The following is a 9588-nucleotide window of genomic DNA, read 5'->3' as shown; positions in this document are numbered from 1 at the left end:
GTAAGGACTTTGTCTTTTATTCTTAGTTTGAAGATTTTGAGCAGTTGAGTGACATGGTCTGATTTACAATTTACAAGAATCACTCTGACTGTTAAGAACAGACTCTAGGAGCTGGTAGATCAGCTAGGAGTCGATTGCAATCATCCAGCTGAGGCGTGATGGTGGCTCGGATTCGGGGCTAGTGGCCGAGGTGGTAAGAGGTGGTCCAAGTCTGAGTGTGTCTGAAGGAAAGCCGCTGTTTCCTGTGGAATGTGTGGGCATCTCCTGTCTGCCCCCGCTGCATTCACTGGCCACCTCTTTCCACCCTGCTCTGTGCCCTGGGAGGCTGACCTGTATGAATTGCATCAAGAGTGTCTTTTGACCTCTTGGGTTTAGCCAAAAAGAGTTTCAGCAAGGGATCTGAGGGAAGGATGAGGGTGAGTTTGGGGCTCTCTTCTGAACTCCCTCCCCGCGGGTTTGGCTGAGCCCTCTACAAACGCCCCCCAGCTCGAGTCAGGAAGCCCACTCCAGAAAACCTGCTCATCTGGGCTGACGAATGGCTCCTTCGTTTTGCCCCTAAGACCTAAGTGGTAACAGCTCCCTGCTCCCGCCAGCCACAGAGTACTGCCCTAGAACAGGTTGCTTTTCCTAAACCCTGTCTATACATTTGTGGATAGGCCCTTTATTAAACTCTCCTTAAATCACCCAATTTGAATGTGCTGCCTGTTTCTTGCAGGGACCCTGACTGATAGAGATTAGATGCAGGTCATGAATGAAAATGGAGTGGAGGATGGCTCCTTTGGCTACAGGACCAAGGATAACCAGGCTCTGCCCTTCTATACAACTCTGTGCCCCAAACCTGGCCAAGGCAGCTTTGCGGGGTTCATTTCCCTTGGAAGTAATCAGACAGCATGCAGCTTCAAAGAGTGAAAGGTAAGTAAACATGGCCACATCCTCCCACCTCCAGGTTTTCCAGATAAGGCCCGGTATGGAAAGAGCACTGCACAAGGCGTCAGGAGGCTCTTTGATCTGGTTTCTATGGATTAACTCCCTGAACAACCATTAGCCAGTCACTTAACATCTCAGAGCCTCAGTTTCCTCACCTATACAATCGGTACTAATGAAGCCTAACTCAAAGAATTGTGAGGAAAGCTCAGATAACAATGCCTGCCTCAAAAGCATGCAATCTGATGTGTGAGCCTGGGAGGCAGAGGCCAGTTTGTGTTCCGACCTTGTGGTTTACAAGCTGCATGACCTTGAGGAAGTTTCTGAACCTCGGTTGCTTCATCTATGAAACAAAAGTAGTAATAGCATATATTACAGTGCAATCGTGGGGAACCTAAATGAAAGGATGGTGTGCCTGGCTAGGAGGTATTCAGTGAGTGTTATGTGGTTAACAAATATTAAATTATTTCTTTCTCTCCTTGAAATGAGGGCGTTGAACTTGTGAATACATAACTTCTTTGCTGATGCTAAGTCTAGGATTTTTTGAAAAGTTTTTTGCATAGTTTTCCCAAATTATACAAAAATGTATATGATGTAACGAACATCCACGTAGCCACTACCAGCTTAAAAAATAAACACTACCAGGATAGTTTGTGTGTATATATACCAGGGATGCCAAAAAAATGAATACAGGTGGACACTTTGGTCCACGCTGCTCAAGCAGTAGTTTGCTATAATCAAAAGTGTCTAATCAAAAGTGTGTGGACGCTGATGGTAACCACTTTGAGCATCTCTTGTCATTGCAGAAGTCAAACGTGACGTGTATTCATCTTTTGTTATTGGTATATATCGAGTATTACAATTTTAATACAGCTTTCCTTTCTTAAAATGTGTATACACATTTTTTTGGCACCCTCTGTGTGTGTATATGTATATGTATGCATAGTATTCACATACACACATATATACCGGAGGTGCCAAAAAACGTGTATACACACACACATACACATACATACATATATATATATACATACACACACACACATATATGTTTTCAATGTTTTAAAAGTTTGTGTAGTTGGCATCATATCATGAATTCATCTGCAACTTGTTTTGTTTTTTCCCTCAACAATACGTTTGTGAGATTTGTCATTTTGATATGTGTAGATCTTTTTTATTAGTTTTCACTGCTATATTACATTATATAAATTTGCCACAATTTATTCATCCATTCTCCCTTTTATAGACATTTACATCTTTCCCAGCTTTGGACGATGACAAACAATTCTGCTCTGAACATCCTGACAACGGTCTCCTTGTGCCCATGTACAAGTTTCCAAGTCTGAGTTTGTGAGTTTCTGTTCAGCCTGGCCAGGTGCTGGTGTGAGCTCCAGTCAGGTGGGGGAGCGGGAGGGAGGGTGGACTGGGGACAGGGTGGGGAGGAGGGATGGGGGAGCTGAACCTTTAGCAGGTTCTGAAGGCTTTGTAAGTCACAGCTCTTAAAACACAATATTTTGAAGATTTAAGTGTAAATGAATCAGAGCCATATGGATTACATTTGCCTTAAATTACACAGGATTTAGATCGGCCCACTGCTCCAGGGCGAAGGTGCAGGTGTTTCATGGGTTACTTCTTCAAGGACCTGTACTGCCCCGCCATCCACTTGTGGTTGTAGAGGGGTGCAAATGGAGCCCTTCCCACAGCCCCCAGGAACCAGCGGTCAGTGCAGCCTCAGACCGCCTGAAGGGGGGCACTGTGGAGTGTCAGTACCTGGGCCTTGGGACCCCGGAGTCCTAGCTCTGACACTGCTTTGCTGTGTGGCCTTGGGCCAGATGCCCTGCTTCCCCTGGCCTTTGCTCCCTTATTTAATCAAATAAGATGCCTGAGAGGTGGTATATCGCATAGTGATTCAGAACGGGGTTTGAAACCATCCTCTAACCTCTTTCCGGCTGTGAGACGTTGGTCAAATTACTATTTAGGCCCTTTGTGCCTCAGTCTCCTCACCTGTAAACTGGGAATACTAATAGTATCCACCTCATAGGTGGCTGTGAAGAATAAATTAGCTAGTAGTACACCTAGAAGGTTCTCAGCTCTTAGTAAGCACTTAGTTGGTACCACTTTTTATTTTATCTTTATGGTCGTTCTGAAAGATAGGTCCAATTCTGGGTTTTCTTGGCACTCTCAGGCAGAGATGAGGGAACCGAGCCTGAGAAATGAGAAGGGGCTACACGGTGACTAGCCATTTTCCATTCTTTTAGCAACCACATCTCCATTTGCTATCAATTCCCTACCATTTCAAATGTGTATACCTGCATATATGCTAACACAATGGATCATGCTGAATTATAACTGGCTTTTTTCACTTTCACTATACCATCTATGTGTATGTATATATATGTATATGTATGTATATACAGTGTATATAAACATATGTGTGCTTGCATATCATTAATATTTATCTATAATATTAGTTCCATATCTGAAGAGGAGCACAGCAAAGCAACATTTACCAAGTGCTTACCATGTGCCAGGCTCAGTGCTAAATGTTTTCCTTCCATGTCCTCATTTAATCCTCAAAACAAGAAAGTGAATTTGGTATTATTGTTGACCTCAAAAATAAAACAGCCGGTTATTTTTACCAGCAAAAATGGATTTATTCAGGAATTGCAGAGAATTGTAATTTGAGACAAGCGGGCTGTAGCAAAAACTGTAGGCAAGTTCAGCAAGGGAGAGGAACATTACTTTATAGAGAAAAAGAAGGAGGTAGGGAAGGGGTGCTTTGAGCCCAAGTCATTGGAGGAAATAGGGAGTTCAGGGTGATGACGGCTTCTCATTGGCTGATCTGTGACCGTTCCCATTGGCTGGGCTTGTTGCTGGGCAAGGCGAAATCTTCTTTCCTCCCGTGGTGATAGTCAAGTAGAGACACTTCTTGTTGGGAATGCAAGGTTGATCGCTTCCTGTTGGGGTCTGTGATTGATGCTTCTTCCTGTTGGTGTGTGTCATTGGCATGCAGTGGTAGTGTGTGAGAACTACGCCTTCTCGCCTCCTGACTTTATTTGAAATGAGGTTTCCTTTATTTAGTCTCACATTATCATTCCCATTTTGCAGCTGAGAAAACTGAGGCTTAGAGAGGCTAAATAACTTGCCTAAAATATCACTCAAGCCCAGACATGCTGACTCCTGAGTATGAGTGCTGACCTGCTCCCAGGCAGTGCCTGGAGTATTGAAATACATCGTGATGACATCAGGCCCCTATTCTTGGACACTAGATTTTTTCCCCCCCCTGGCTTCTCACTCTTATCAACAGCATGCGATGAACATTCTTGTAGGAAGATCGTTGCCTACACCATGATCGCTTCTTTGGGATAGGTTCCTTGATGTGGATGGCCCAGTGTTTGGGGCTTTCATTTTGGAGATGAGGAGAAACAGAGGGCCCAAGCCCAGTTGGAGGCTGGACATGTGGGAGAGGCAGAAAGCCCCCCAGGAGGTGGACCCAACGGGAAAGCCAGGATGCCTGACTAATCCACAGAACATGCTTCAGTTTATCAGGGACTGGTTTCCCCTGAACCTCAGGCTCACTCTAAAGCCCTTTGGAATCTAGTTTATTTCCAGCCTGGTTTTGCTGACTTGGCTGATGCCCCTGCTCAGCTGCAATACAGACACACACACACACACACACACACACACACACACACACACACACACACGACCCTCCAGGAGTCAGGCATGAGGGAGACTCTTTTTGGGAAGAGACCAAAGAATCTATGAAAAGTGGGGAACCCTATCTTATACAGAAAGAAAAATCCCTGGAAAAAAACTGTTCTTCAGGTTTGCATAAGTCATTTTTTCTCTTAACTAGGCTGGATTAGTTGAACATTTTTGTAACAGCTTTATTGCTTTTGAAAACAAATTACACGTTCTTTGTTTTAAAAAATCCCTCAAAGATATAAACTGTATTTGAAAATGTAAAAGCATTTTAAAATTCTCGTTTTAGACTGGGTGGTATAAATCAGTGCTTTTCAAGTGCTGGGCATCTTGTTAAAATGCAGATTCTGCTTCAGGAGACCTGAGCGGGGCCTGAGAGTCTGTATTTCTAACGTGCTCCCAGGTGAGGCTGATGCCACTGGTCCACGGCCAAGTCTGCAAGTAGAGAGGACACAAGATCTACAGTAATACCTTGATTTGCGAGCATAATTCATTCCGGAAACAAACTACTCATATTGCAAGACATCGCTGGTTTACCACGTTAAAATGTGTTAGAAACGTTTACTCGTCTTGCGGAACACTCGCAAACCAAGTCACTCGCAATCCAGGGTTTTACTGTGTTTGGTAAAGCAGAGATTCTCCTGTCATGGAATTGCCACTCCCTGGTTACTGCTCCAAATGTTGTCATGTCAGCGCTGCAAAGAATCTTAGAAATCATTTGGTCAGAGCTTCTGCTGACAGATGGGGAAACTGAGGCCCAGTTGGGGGAATGAGACAAGCCCAAGGCCAGGGGGCCTGGAGCCAGAGCGTAGCTGTGGGCTCCAGGTGTTTTAGTTCTGGTTTCCACTGAACCCAGAGCTGAGCCGGTTTTGACTGTGGGACAAGTGAAGCTGTGAAAATGGCTGAGTGGAGAGGTGGCCCCTGTAAGGGACAGGGCCACCAGGCAGCATGCAGACCCTGTGCCAAGCACCTTCTGGATGTCTTAATACAAACACCCTCAGAAAACCCTCACTGTAACCCTGCACTACAGTAACGTCACCGATTTCATCTTACACAGAGCAACCGAGGCTCAGATAGTACAGCAATCCGCCAGAGGTCACCCAGGAGGTGACATCAGTCCTGTACAAGAGCTCCCCCAGCACTGCCTCCCAAAGCCCTCTTTCAGCTCCTACCTTCAGGATCGCCCGTCTTACTGTGCTTGAAACACGGTTCACTTGTCCTCAAGGAAAAACCAGTATTGTTTGAAAGAGACTGTAGGACATAGACAGAATGAAAACAAAACAGTGTTTTTAAAATTCAGCTGGATCTTAGCACCCTGCACAGCCCTAGGCCTGCTCTCTTTGTTAAAAGAGATTAGCAAACGTTAGAGAGGTGTTGGAGACAGATTAGCACCACACTGAGGCTTTCTTCTTGATGAGGTCCCACGTTTTCTTCCTCTTGAAAGAAAATTGAAGAGAGAATAATCTTGCAGCAAGTGAGCCCACTCTTGCAGTGCCCTGAACGAACTCCATCCTTCTCCCATCTCCTGGGCCTGCCATCTTATCTCACACTACATACACTGTGCTACCTTTGCAGGCATGAGCTATGTGATGTCAGTCAGGACTGGCTTCCTGGAAGAGGGCGCCTAGACCAGGTTTCACATCAGGGGAGGCCTAAGTACATGGCATCTCTACTGAATGTTCCTTCCACCAAAGGGGGTACAGTCCGCACTCCTCCCAGGGGTCTGGGAGTCAGTTCGGCAGGCCGTCTGGAGCCAAGGCGTGCTTCCTCCCAAAAAGATGACCCACCAGCCTATTTGCCTAATGTGACCACTTTGAAAACATTGTTTGTTCTCCCCCTGCTAAAAACAGCTTCAAAGTGACTCCTGTCTAGACTGTGCCAGGATCGATTATCAGATCCCTGACCTGATCGAAACCACAGGGGGACATAGTCGTTTGCTTTAATGCAATTAAAGCAAAATATAATAATGTATCCAGGCCAGGGACAAGACTGAGGCTCCCTGGAAAGTGGGAGGAGAAACCAGCTCTGGATAATTTCTTCTCAGCTCCAAAGGAGTGAGTTTAGACTTTCTGCCTCCATCTCCCAGGCAATCTCAGGCTCTGGACTGTCCCTTGCTCTGCTGAGGGCCACCAGGTGAGGGTGGCCTGGAAAGATGGGGAGTTGGGAGGAAGCAGCCTTGGGGTGGAATGGGGAAGGGTGGGATTTGCAGAGCACATTTCAGGAGGAGGGAAGCCAACGGAGAAAGAAGAGAAGGAAGAGAAGAAAAGATCTCAGACAGAGGAAGAAATGGACATAGCCAGCTTGGTAATTCTCAGGATCTCTGACCAATCCCTGGTCCCAGGGAGGACAGGTGGAGCCTGGCAGGTCTGCCCAGAGGACAGCAGCCGGTCCCCAGCAATGGGTGTGGTTAATCCAGCCTCCATAAGAAGGCATCAGGAAAATGGGCTTTCAATTCTCAGAGAGCCACAGAAGGAGAAAAATCAACCCCAAAGCCTTGGGCTGGTGGTCAAATACTGCCTTGCCAGCCTCATGGCCCCTATCCAACATCCTGGGGCTCTGGAGAGGAGCCAGGATTGCACATCACTCCCCTTGCCTCTCCAGGACAGGTGGGGATGAGCACACCTTTAGGGAAGTCCTCAGGGCCTACTGTGCAGGCACTCTTTGGGGAGCTGCTGTAACAAAGCACCCTGGATGGGGTGGTTTCAACAACAGAAAGTTATTCTCTCCCAGTTCTGGAGGCTGGGAAGTCCAAAATCATGGTGTTGGCGGGGTTGGCTCCTTCTGAGGGCTGTGAGGGACAGTCTGTTCCAGGCCTCTCTTGTATTAATAGATAGATGGCCTTCCTCTCCGTGTGTCTCTACCTGGTCTCCTCTCTCTGCAAGTCTCTGTGTCCACATTTCCCCTTCCAGTAAGGACATCAGTCCTATTAGATCAGGACCCACCCTAATGACCTCATTTTAACTTGATTACCTCTGTGAAAACCCTGTCTCCCAATAACATCACATTCTAAAGTACTGGGGGGAGGGGATTTTAACATATGAATTTTAGGGGGACACAGTTCTACCAATAGCACTGTCCTTGGGGAGCTCCTCGCTGCTGCCTTGGGGGCGTGAGAGAGGAGGCCAAGCTGTGGTGGTGCCCAGCGCTCCCCAGCCCCATGACCCTGGGAGATCGAGTCCCCATGCCTCAGCTTCCTCCTCTGTGAAATGGGGTGGTGCCCCAGTAGGTGGAGAAGAAGTGTAGGAAGTCAGAGCGCCCTTCCCTTTTACGTTTCGTTAAAATCCAAGCAGGGAAGCACTTTTGGAAATCACGTGTGCGCTCTCGCTTGCCAAACCCAGGTTCCCTGAGAATTGAGAATTGCTTTCTACCCCGTAAAGGACAGTTCTGCTGCCCTTTCTTCTTCCGCTTCCTCCTCCTCCCCCTTTCATTGATCCCTAAATGCTATCATTATTTTAGTGTCACTTGTAGTTATTGGCTACCACTTATGGAAGACTTCATTGTGTAGACATTGTGTCAAGTGCTTTACAATCTTTATCTCACTTTATCCTCAAGTAACTCTACAGGATGGGAGCTGTTATTACCTTCCATTTTACAGAGGAATAAACTGAGGCTGAACGAGTTTGGGTAGGGTCCAGAAGACAGAGCTAGGATACGAATGGGGGAAGGAAGGCCTTCCTCATGGGTGATCTGGAAGGTAGTGAGGCTCCCCTTCCAGGACCCACCCTGGAAGGAAGATTATGGACCCTTAGAGTCTTGGAGTGAAAGAGATTTGAAAAGTTGCCTAGTCTAAGTGCTTCTCCTAGGCCCTGTCTAGGAACTGCTCTTTCATGCCTTGAAGCCTCAGCCAAGAGGAGACCTGAGGGGAGAGAGACTCTTGCAAACCTTCCCAGGCCAACATACCCCATTGCCCCTCTAGCAACTGCCCCGCACAGAGCAGGTACTGAATACAAATGTAATAAATAAATGATGTATTGATCAACTGCAATCACAAAAATAACCACTTTTGTTGCAAAATGACCATCAGCTGGGCTCAGGGTAAGCTTTTGACCTATAGTTTCTCATTTCATTTCATCTTCTCCCAAACCTTATAGGATTGGTGCAATAATTTTACTGCTTTTATAACTAAGAAAGCTGAGACCCAGAGAAGTTTAGTAACTTGCCCAAGTCTGCCTGACTCTAAAGCTCTTAACCACTGCCTTAGCAGATCTCAAACCCTACCCACAGAAGGGGTCATATTCATTTAACCATGCCAACATCCTTGGGTCCCCCAAATCCGCCCCCCTCCCAGCACACAGTGGGTGCTTAATAAATACTTAATGAATTAATGAACTGGTCTATTCATCAACCTAGCCCACTGAGGTAGACATGTTAACCAGACAAACAACAAAATCTCTGGGCCCGTAAGTTTCCCCAGCCCAGTGCTTGGCACACAGTAGGTGCTCAATAAATACTTGTGGGATGAATGGCTCTCTGGCCCCTAATGTGAGCAACCCTGTCCATAAATTTCAGCTCTAGACACTTTGAAGTTCCCCTAGGGGACAGCTGCTTTTCTTGTTATCAAGCCCCCCCCCATCCCCCCCCCCACCCCCTGCCCCTCCTGGCCCCTTGGGCCCATCCAGGCCAGGGACCTGGGGCCGCCAGAGCCAGGAGATAAGGATGATGGATGGCCAGTCGCCTGGCTCCACTGAAGCCTGGGGTTTCCTGGGAGCGGGAGACAGTCTAGTGATTCCAAAGCCCCTCGGAATTCGAGTGGAGAGAGCTCAAGGAGGGGGCGGGGGCAGCGTCCAAAGTGTCCCTATCTCCTCCGAGATGCTGGACCCGACAGGCGGTTTCAGCACCCCCTGGCTGCCTTGATCTTCTTCCATGTTGACAAGGCTTCCTTTCAGCATGTGCTGGACACCAGGACTCATCATTGGAGCTTCCAGTGGGAGGCTGGAGGCTGGATCCCCTCCATCCCAT

This window comes from Hipposideros armiger, unplaced genomic scaffold, assembly GCF_001890085.2.
Source record: "Hipposideros armiger isolate ML-2016 unplaced genomic scaffold, ASM189008v1 scaffold_279, whole genome shotgun sequence".
NCBI classification, from domain to species: Eukaryota; Metazoa; Chordata; class Mammalia; order Chiroptera; family Hipposideridae; genus Hipposideros; species Hipposideros armiger.
The sequence above is the reverse complement of the archived record's forward strand: the minus strand, read 5'-3'. Positions refer to the sequence as shown.